Here is a 10,497-nt window from a genome sequence, read left to right on the forward strand (position 1 = left end):
AGCCATAAGTAGACTAGAAATCAAGACTTATAGTTTCAGCAACTAAACTTGACAAGCAAGCTTGAGATAGCAACGCTTGCGAGTTCGACCGAGCAGTTCTCTTACATGGATAACTTCGGGGGACTGGACTGGAGGAGGATAATTACACTACACCATTTTAAGGAATAAGCAACTCAGATTAGCAACAACAATAAATACGTTGCTCATTTTATGTTGCTAATTTCTGTTGCAAAAATTTCGCAACGACGTAGTCAAGTTCCTAATTTCGCAACAACAATTGGTAGGTTGCAAATAGCAACAGCGTTGTGTTCAGGCGTGCGAAGTACGCGTGTGGTCGGGAACACTAGGACTGGTAATTACACCCAAGTCAAACTTCGGTCAAGCCCTCATTATTCTTTTTCCACCCTTCAGCCTTATCTGCTATATCGTTCCTTCATCGATTTTTCCTTCTCATTTTTTCTCAGCCACAAAAGTTCATCTCCTCTCTTCCATACCTTCTGTTCCATTGCGCTGAAGAACCGAACCAAATCCAATCTCAAATCCACTCTTCCATTTCCTCTCTTCCATTGCTCTGAAGAACCGAACCAAATCAAATCAATCTAAAATCCTCTCTTCCATCTCCTCTCTTCCATTTCTCTGAAGAACTGAACCAAATCCAATCAATCTAAAACCACTGAAATCAACCAGGTTTTAAGTTTCTACCATATTTTTCCTTTGCATAATCGTTTCATTTCAGTTTATTGATTCTAGGGTTTTACGATTTTAGAGATTTTGATTTCAGGGTTTCAACTGTGAATCTTTTTTTTTCATTTTAGTTTATCGATTTTTAGGTTTTCATCTGTGAATCTGTTTTTTTTTTGATTTTATGGATTTTGATTTCAGTTTTCGATTTTAGTTTTTCGTTTGTGAATCGATTTTAGGGTTTCATTTCAATTAGGGTTTCCAATTTTCTATAATTTTGAGCTTTTCTAATTGATTTCTTGTACTCAAAAAATACAAGGATGAACCAGTTGAGGATGTTATGGTAAGTGGATCAATCAATTTTTTTATTTTTTTTTGGTTTTTTTTTTTCTTTTTCTTTTTTGTATAATTTGTTTGATTTTATTTATTGTGTTTGCAATTGCAATTGTGATATTTGTAAGAATGTGATGAAGTGGATGTTGAAAATAACAATGAATATGATGCTTCTGAGGGTGTGTTTGTAGAAGGTGTATTGAAAAGGGTATAAATCTTATTTTTGATCTCTTAATTAATTTTGTTAGTCGTATTAGTTGGATTCACCTTGACTGTTCGCTCGACTTAATTCAGCTGTCCTCAGAGTAAGATATTCTGCGGATTCGAATTACCAAGGTATGATTCTTTATCATGCATTCTTAATGGTCTCATCGGAATATTGTCCCAAATTTTGCATAAGCTTGCTAGTTAGCAGTTTCTGGTGGAATATTGGTTCTGCTGTTTCTATTGGCTGTGTATGAACACTTTTGGGATCATTATGTCATACAGATAATGTCTTCTGTTTTCATGTTGGCTACAGGGGATAGTGCATATTTGGCTACATGAACCAATGATCTCTCGACAGTTTCTTGGTCTTGTGGGCGGAGGGGACATGTGTCAATGGAGGGTCAAAGCTGTTTTAGTTATAGGTAACTGAAAGAGTTCCTTGTAAGAGTTTTCATATTGACCCTTGTAAGTCACTTTCATATGCCATAAACAGATCCTTGATTGTTTTGTTTTTTTAGTTAAATGGTTAGGTTGAGCCTTGGTAAGTAACATGAATTACGTAGATTTGATAGTGAAGTCCCAAGTGAATATCATCTGCCAATGAAATGTGTCTACACATTGAATAGGAAGTTTAATTTGGTTAATACTTTGATGAATGAAGAATGAAAAAACTGCTGCAATGTGTTCATGTTTCTCTTTGAGTTTCATATCTGGTGCTTAATCTCAAAGTTGGAACCAGGGTTCGTTTGCATGCTGAAAATGGCTTGTGCATTGTGCAAATTTGCTTTGAAAGCCAAGGGTTGCGGATGAATTAACTTGTGGGAAGAAGATAAGTACACCTTATTATTTCCTTGTTTATTACTCTCTCCGTTCCGATTTACTTGACGTTGTAGAATTTTTTCACGGTTATTAAGAAATATCAGAGAGAGTAAAATCTTCCCAATAAAATCCATATTAATTCCTACTTACAGATTTAAATAACCTAGTTTTGTGTTTCTAGAATATAGAGAAAGTTATCAATCCCATAATAATGTAGTTGGGATGTACAAGATTGAGTATATATCCTTCATGGGGTGTATTTAAAAATTATAGAGTAAATGTTTTTGTGCTGATTACCATGAGAATTAATTCTCTGGTGTGATTCTAAAGCAGGGATATATTAGTGAAAATTGGGAAAGAAACTAAAACTATCATCTAATTTGGAACACAAAAAAAACCCTGAAAAAGCAAGTAAAATGGAACGGAGGGAGTAGCATCTAATAGATGTCCTTGAAATCTACTCTTGTAGACAAGTGTATATGAACTCCCATTTTCATGTCTTGTCTTGAAATTGTTTGTTGAATTGCATCCAAAATTTTGGTGCTTTTGTCAAGACTTTCAAATCTTGTCGGTTTGGAAAATACTGAGTCGCTGCCATGGTACTAGCAAATGTTTTCTATTTATTTCTTGCAATACTTGCTCATCTGATATTTGTTAGACCCTATAGAAACTTATGTAGTTATTCATAATTTTACGTACCTTCACTGGATTTCCTGTCAATTTTGACACTAGGGTACATCATGAATTGTGAAAAGGTTTAATGACTTAGGTTTTACGTATAGGGATAGAATAAAATGTTAATGGGATTATTGCCATCTGGTAAAAAATTGTATCTGCAAAACCAATTAAAAGGAAAGAGTAATTCTTAAGTTCTCAAAAGCATCTGCACTTCAGTGCTTTCCTGAAGCTTGAGATTTTGAATACAGATGCGCGCCTGATTTGTTAGTCGATAGAATTGGACCGTGAATATATTCATTTTTCTGAAGTTATACTTCTCATGTTTCATTTATATTTTGAAGTGGTAGGTAAGACTTGTGGCAGTATATTTGATTTGAAGCAATGTGGCAGTGTATTTTGATTTGTACACGGTACGCGAGTATCTTAGATCATTAGGATCTCTCGAGATACAAAACAGTAAAATTAAACCGATAAATGTAAATAGAACGATGGGATTTAACAGGTCATGTCACCTCTTTGACTTTATCATGTTCTTTTAAATATCTTATGTCGTATTTGTCCGGATTCTTGTAAGTTTGAATGACTTGTTTAGTATTTATTGGATATTGATACTGGCTAATGTGGACTACAGGTTTTCTTATCAGGATTGTTGTTGTGTGCAGTAAAGAGCATAGTTAATGCTTGAAAATGTGAAACTCCATGAATCCGGAGAAGTAGATAAATGGTGGTTGTCAAATGACTACTTCCCTTCACATAGTTAGGTATCCATTCATCCAGATCATCAAAGCTTCCACAATCCCTGTTAAGCTTTGCAAGAGAGAGAGCAAAAAACAATTCCACAAGAAGGACATCAAGTTCCCATTGCTGCAGGTGATGTTTTTCTCATTTTCCGAAAATTGTTGTTTGTTTGCTAGTTGTGCGTTGTCATTCAAAGAGGGAACATTACACCAAATCAAGAATTTCCTTATGAAACAAAAGTGTTACCAAAAAATAGAAGCTAATTTCCCTAACTAAGAAAAATGGTTACCCATAAGCAGTTATATAGTGCGTTAGTATTTTATCCAACCCTTTTAGTCCATTAGGGAAATTAAATAAGCCACACTTCATTTCCATTACAATATTTATCCTAACTATTGACATTTTACACTTCCTATTTATTTTGTAACGTAAAAATTGTGTTATAACCTTTGCTAACTTTTTATATAACTGTTCAAGTGACTAGTAAAGAGATGACATGTGTCTTGTGTTTTCATAATTAGGTAACACGCCTTCCATTAGCAATTAGTTAGATTTTATTAAAAAAAAATATTCGCATTTTCAGGTTCCGATCACCTGGAAATGCCAGGTTCCGGTCACCTGGAAATGCCAGGTTCCGGTCACCTGAAGTTGCTAGGTTCCGACCACCTGAAATCCAGGTTCCGGTCACATGAAATGCCAGGTTCCGGTTCAGGTGACAGTGCAAGTATTCACAAAATTAGGATGCTGACACAATTTGGAAAAAACCGGACATCTTCCATTTAGTTAAACTTGTAATCCACTGTAAAGGTTACACAACATACATGAAACAACAAATATACACTAGATGGCGGCTTGGACGGTTGGGGGTAACAACTAATGGTATCAGATCATGTAACATGATAGAGAAAATGGTGTACCCAGTGACTAGCAACAACTTCTCTTTTACTCCCATTCAATCTCTTCGTATCCAAAATTTCCAACCTTTTCAATTATTAGAAGGTGCCAGTTTGGCTTCTTTTGCGCAATTCTGTACAAATCACAAAACAAAACTCATTAAAGAACATATAGAGAACCTCAGAACAATATACAAGAAAAGCCAAGATAGATTTGAAGATGGTGCAACTCGTCATCGAAATTCCAAGCTAAAATCCTAAGATATGCATACAAGCTGACAGACTATGAACAAATGTACATGTTCTGACAGAGACACTTGCGCATACACTATGGCGAGAAGTGAACTATCGGGATCCAACACATAAAACATAGTTCTGCAGGTTCATAAAACCATGACAGTGACAGTATATCCAACAATCAATAAATTAATTCACATAATTCAAAGCAAGTGAACACAAAACTCACTTGTAGACTTTCCACTCATATGGAGGTCCAAAACTCTCATATTTTAGTTCTACATGTGTGTGTACAGAGACATGCAATTATCTTTGTGTTGGTGCATATGTATCTTTGCATGTGTGTGTGAAAGAGAAAGATAGATGTAGCCTACCTATTATGATGCACCATCTTTGGAATACGCCTTTAAGTCCTAATGGTTGTTACGAATAAGCAGCCCTTGGAGTGATAAGTAATGATCTTTGTTGTCTCATGTCTGTACCAAATAATTATTCTGCCTTCCTTAACGTTTCCTGGATAACAGGGAAAAAGACAAACCAATTTGCTTAGTTACGTCGGTTCAATGACCAAAAGATTTTACCGAGAGTTTCAAAAATCACAAAGAAGTAAGTAATTACCTCTAGAGTTTGATTTTGACAGTTCAGCTCCTTGATGTTGGAAAGAAATGCACTGAACTGCTCATAAGACAAAGTACTCCTGCAGTTCCAAATATCCACAATTTCGTATAGTTGTAAACTTTCGAAATTGTCAATAGAAATCGTGACTAAGAACTGAACCCCGTAGTAGTCAGACCTAGCTTGGCGGAATATCTCCTTCCCATCAATTTGAGAAGTACGCACTGAACATAGTAAAGCACATAAGTAACTAAGTTATGTTGAGGCCATTCTTCTTATAGAGTAAGAAAGAAGAAAAAAACATCAAAACGAAAACGTCAATATTTGTTTCAGCCAAGTCAGCCATTTTGAGTCACGCTTCGAAACGACAGAACTGGCAGTTTCTATCAACTAAAACTAGCAGGAACCAAAATGGGAAGATCACTGCTGGTACAACCCTTCAGTTTCATCCATGCATTTCATAAACAAGATGAGCTTTGGTTAACTGTGGCTCTTGTTACAGAACTGGTACAGGACGCCCATGAGAAGGAGAGCTTGCTGCAGAAGATTGCTGACCTGATGGGAACCATCAACACAATAAACCACTTCGCCCTTCGTACTGAGATTTAGTGGTGCAACCAGAGGTGCAGTTTGGGGATCCAACAGAAGAATATCCTCTAGTGATATACTGGTAGAATACCCATTTGGTGTTGCATCAAAGTTCAGACCATTCAACAAGCAGTACTCCTGCCAAAACTAAGTAAAATGTGTTTAAACTTAGTCAGGAAAGTAATCCACTGGATTTGAAACCATAAAAAGAAAAAACAAAAGCAAAATCTAACAACCTTAAATTCCCTCATTTGGTTTGGTGTAATGTTTGTATTGCCATTAGACTTGAATGTTGCTCCTTGTTTCTTATACCCAGTTCAATTTAGTTCAAGCCGACGAGCTTCATTTTTCTGCTTCCTTTTTATAGGCTTCCCTTCCTTCTTTCTCATCAGCATCCTCTCTTTTTCTTTTTCCTTCGCTTGGCTTTTTATGCTTGTTTTTCGAGTTCCTCTTGCCTGAGGTGCCTTTCTTCCTCCTTCTTTCTCTTCCTCTTCCCTCCTCATTCTCTCTTCAAGTTCTTTAGGCCTTTGCAAAGCCTCCTACATATTTATAACATTTATCGGGTGCTTGTCATCACGTTTTTGACTCTTTGTTTCCTCCTGCGTTGTATCCTGAACTCCCACTACAGCTGCAGCAGCTTCCTTTTTCTCCTTCTCCTTTTTGTTCTTCTTTGCTGCCGCAGACTTCCCTGTATCTGCCTCCGCTTCCTTCTCCCCTCCAGTAGCATCAACCGAGCCTAACTGTTCAGGTTGATCTTGAACCTTTTCTTCTTTCGGAGAAGCAGTAAGTTTTGAAACAATAGGAGATTATCGTGCTCGGCCAGAACTTTGTCTAAGTCATCTTCCTCCTGAGATGTTCCTTTATTCTTTCTGCTATTGTTTATAATGGCTTCGGCATCGGCTTCACTAGAGCTGCTACCAAGTTACCAAGAGTAGGTATTTTCATCCCCACTTCTGGTAATGCAATATTCATCATCTTCTACGACATGGTCTTTTTTCTTCGATGTGGACGCCTCACTTGGTAGAACAAGGGAGTTCCTCCCTTCACAGACGAAAGTTTTCTTTTGATCCATTTATTCACGAATTTCGTAAATATCATAATTTGGTTAAAGAACCTGATACAAGGAACAAAAAAGAAATTTAAACCAGAGAGATAAAAAAATTTGGATCCAATAATCGAACAATATCTTGGATGAATCAATAAACTCACACAAGCAGTTGCAAAACTAGTAAATAATAGCTGTGAAAACAAACTGGGATTTTTTTTACAAAATGTGAAAACAATATCATAATTTAAAGTCACAATGAAAACCCATAATCAAAATGGGATTTTTTTACCTAACCTTAAACATAACAAAACAAATTTCTTACAAAATTAAGCTAATTGACAGTTAGGTAAACCCTATTTAATCTTCACAAAATTATCCCACTTTTGTCCACATATTGTTCATTTTTAACCATAATCACCCAAATAAAATCATAATCACAATCAGAAACTCCCAATTGAACCCAATTCTAAAAATCCCTCAATGTCTAAACCCTAGGTTCATAATTGAAAAACTGAAATAAGAGTAATCGAAGAATAAGAAGAAAAATCATACCAAAAACGATATGACTGAGTTGAAAACGAATTTGGTCAGAAATGAATCTCCTTCATCGTTATTACTTCTCTTCAAGTTCCTATGAATTTAATGAGTTAAAGAAACAAAGAGAAATCAATCAGACGATGGGTATTTAATCAATTAGATTCGAATTTGATTGACTTTTCTTTTGATTCGATGAGAAGCCTAAGGTTTGATTTAGCGCAGAAGGAGAAAGAAAATTTGTTGTGTCTCACTGTTTTTTGTTAAGCAACTCGATTTTGGTTTGGTTATGTCAACGACGCAAAGTGGAACTCAATTTTTGGTTCACACACCGACAGGATTAGTTCCGGGTTTAGGTCATCCCAGGGTATTAAAACCATTTTTTGGTTCCAAACAAAAGACTTGTAAAATCTTGAAATTCTATTTTGCATTTTCTAAATTTCAAAGAAAATCATTGTGTTAGCTACGTAGAAATGTGTTATTAGTAAAAATGATAAAGAGTTATAAAGATGGGGTTGATTTTAATAGACATCTATTTTGGGTAGGAATAGTTGTAATAGTGATTTAGTAGAAAATGTGTTAGGGATGCATAACTAATGATCTCACACTTTGAATAGTTATTTAATTTTTATGAATTAATTCTTAATTATGCTAACTATTACTTAATTTGCTAACCGTTTACAAGAGTTACTAGATTTATAATGGATGATTTGAGTTACCAAAATAAAACTAGTTAGGAATCCTATTGTTAGGAAAACCTTGATTTGGTGTAGTGCAAAAGTGAGCATTCTCTGTTCTTTGTACTCGTTGCTTTTCTTTTAATTTCATCAAGAGATTAGTGAATGTCTAGAAAACTATGTTTTCTTTTGGTTCAGGTAGTTACACCTTGCCAGTTAGAGCAGCAGCATGCAGTTGTATAATATCATCTTTGATTTTTCGCAGGTGCTAATGGAAAGAAAGGTGGTACAAGTTGGGCATCAAGCAGCTTATTTTTCGAAGGAGGGAAAGACCCCTGCAAGATGAAGCGGCAAGATGATCAAATGTCCAAGTCAAGTGCATGCAATTCATCTCTTGTAGCAAGTTACCAAACCTACTCTTCATGTTTTTGTAGATGTATAGATCATGTGTTGATTTGCTGTGATACTTGTACTTCAAACTTTCAATTTCATCTCGGTAAGTTTGTTGTGATTCTTGTATATATTTGTATGTACTACTCATACTTTTTGTTAACTTCAATTGAAGAATCATTGAAGAATCCTTTCTTTTACAATATTATCCGATCGTATCTCAACAATACAGTTTTGTATATCGCCGTTGTAGTTTATATATCTGTGTGGATGTTGAATATGGGGAACTGCAGGGGGAAAATGAATTTTGACTAGGTCAATAAACATAGACTTGATCTTTTTTTTGTGGTTGCAAGAAATTAGCAACATCGATGCTTTGTAGCTAAATTAGTACCAGAACCAATAAATTAGTACCAGAACCAACAGTATCTAGTTCCGGGTAGGGGTATTCCTGTAATTAGCAACAGATTAGAAACAAGAGTAGCTGTTGCTAATAAAAAATTTAGCAACGGAAGGCGCCGTTGCGATTTGCCGTTGCTGACGTTGTTTAGCAACAGAGCTTATGCCGTTGCTAAAAAAGGTGACACCCTGTTTAGCAACGGCAAAAGCCTGTTTCGCAACAACTATGGTAGGTTGCTAATACCTTAAAATGGTGTAGTGTTATAACTATCGGACATCTGTATGCCGGACTTCCCATCCCTCTCTATGATCCCAAGAGACCGTTGTTCTATGATATCCTCTCTCGCATTGTTCCTCAACGTATAGTGTATCAGCTCCGCGACAATGCCATTCAGACTCTTGTGGAGTTTTCCGCTCGCGCGGCAGGATCTACTGGTTATCCTGATAAATATAAAGAGGTTGACCCCTTAGATTTTACCGTTGACTTTTTCTTTTAGCAATATTCGATGAAGCCGATGGATAAGGAGGGTACTGAGTGGGGCACTCACTTTGAATGCTCCAGGAAGAAGCTTACCAAGAGGCTTATGACTGACGTAGGTTTTTCAAGCAACAATGATTTTTATTGTCGCCTCTCCAGTGATGAGCATTGGATGAAACATCCTCTTGTCGTCGAAGGTCCTTACATTTTAGGGAGGATTGAGGGTAATGATCGTATTGGTCCCGATGAAGGTCACAACATTAAGACTTATTCTACTTGGGTACTATGCTGGCCTGAGATGGACCCCGAAGTAATCTTTTCTTCCAATTGTCTGTTTTTCTGTTCTTCTTGTGAACTGTTCTTATTGTTAGTCTTTTTCCTCATCATTCTGGTCAACTGCTGAAGGTAAAGAAGGGTCGCGGATGATCCTCGGAGACTAAGGAGGTACGAAATATTACTTAGCGAAGCTTTAAATAATACTGTTGCCTCTATTTCTTATCCTGCTTTGTCTGTGTAGGATGATGTCTGTGATAATACTGCTCAATCTCAGCAAGAAAAGTCTCGCAAGAATAGATCCAGTTCTCGTGGATTCAACTTGACCGGTCCGGTAGTCAATCGCCCTAGGAAAGATGTTCCCACCGTTGATAACCAGTCTACTCTTTCTGTGGTTGAACATGTTGACCCTGCAACTGAGATCCTTCCTTAGCTCTCCGAGAAGAATTCCGGGACTTTTGCTGAAGAGTCATGCCTCGGAGGCCCCAACAAACCTAGTGAGAAAATTTCCGCCATCATTCTCGAGAATCAGACATCCGAGAAGTTGATTCCCGAGGAGCTTATCGGAGAAGAACACACCATTGTTCACTCCTCTCTTAAGGATAAGGAGATTCCCTTTTTTATTCCTACCGAGGCTTCGGGTTCTAATTCTCGCACTGGAGACCAATCTAATGAGAAATCGTCTGTTCCTTTTCCTTGTGTTTATTCTGACGTGGATACCGATTTCTGGTCCGATATTTTTGGAAATTTCAAGATTTCTTCCGTTGATCCTGACATGATGAACATTTGTGATGGGATGGATAGATTGTTTTCCATTGCCTCTCTGCGAGCAATCTTAACACGATGTCGCTGCTGGTCTATCGTACTCTCAGATCGCCGGTTTTGAGACCATGGTAGGTTATCGTGCTA

At 36.8% G+C, this 10,497-nt stretch overlaps 2 long non-coding RNA genes across 10 annotated transcripts; one reads left to right on the plus strand and one right to left on the minus strand.

Annotated features, from left to right (window-relative positions):
* Positions 1-472: 472 nt before the first annotated feature.
* LOC113347813 lies at positions 473-8,624 on the plus strand. 9 transcript variants are annotated; one of them, XR_003359267.1, is made up of 6 exons: positions 473-1,024; positions 1,143-1,222; positions 1,309-1,350; positions 1,535-1,643; positions 1,961-3,588; positions 5,704-5,831. It is a non-coding gene; the product is annotated as an uncharacterized LOC113347813 (long non-coding RNA). The 9 variants fall into 9 exon arrangements; XR_003359268.1 differs by adding an exon at positions 8,314-8,586 and having other exon boundaries at positions 473-1,350; positions 5,704-5,871; XR_003359271.1 differs by having other exon boundaries at positions 473-1,222; positions 3,381-3,588.
* LOC113347814 lies at positions 3,616-7,941 on the minus strand. The gene is made up of 3 exons (XR_003359274.1): positions 7,390-7,941; positions 4,961-6,903; positions 3,616-4,483 (listed from the first exon to the last, which is right to left on the minus strand). It is a non-coding gene; the product is annotated as an uncharacterized LOC113347814 (long non-coding RNA).
* Positions 8,625-10,497: the final 1,873 nt, after the last annotated feature.

The sequence above is a fragment of the Papaver somniferum genome, chromosome 2 (genome assembly GCF_003573695.1).
Source record: "Papaver somniferum cultivar HN1 chromosome 2, ASM357369v1, whole genome shotgun sequence".
In the NCBI taxonomy this organism is placed as follows: domain Eukaryota; kingdom Viridiplantae; phylum Streptophyta; class Magnoliopsida; order Ranunculales; family Papaveraceae; genus Papaver; species Papaver somniferum.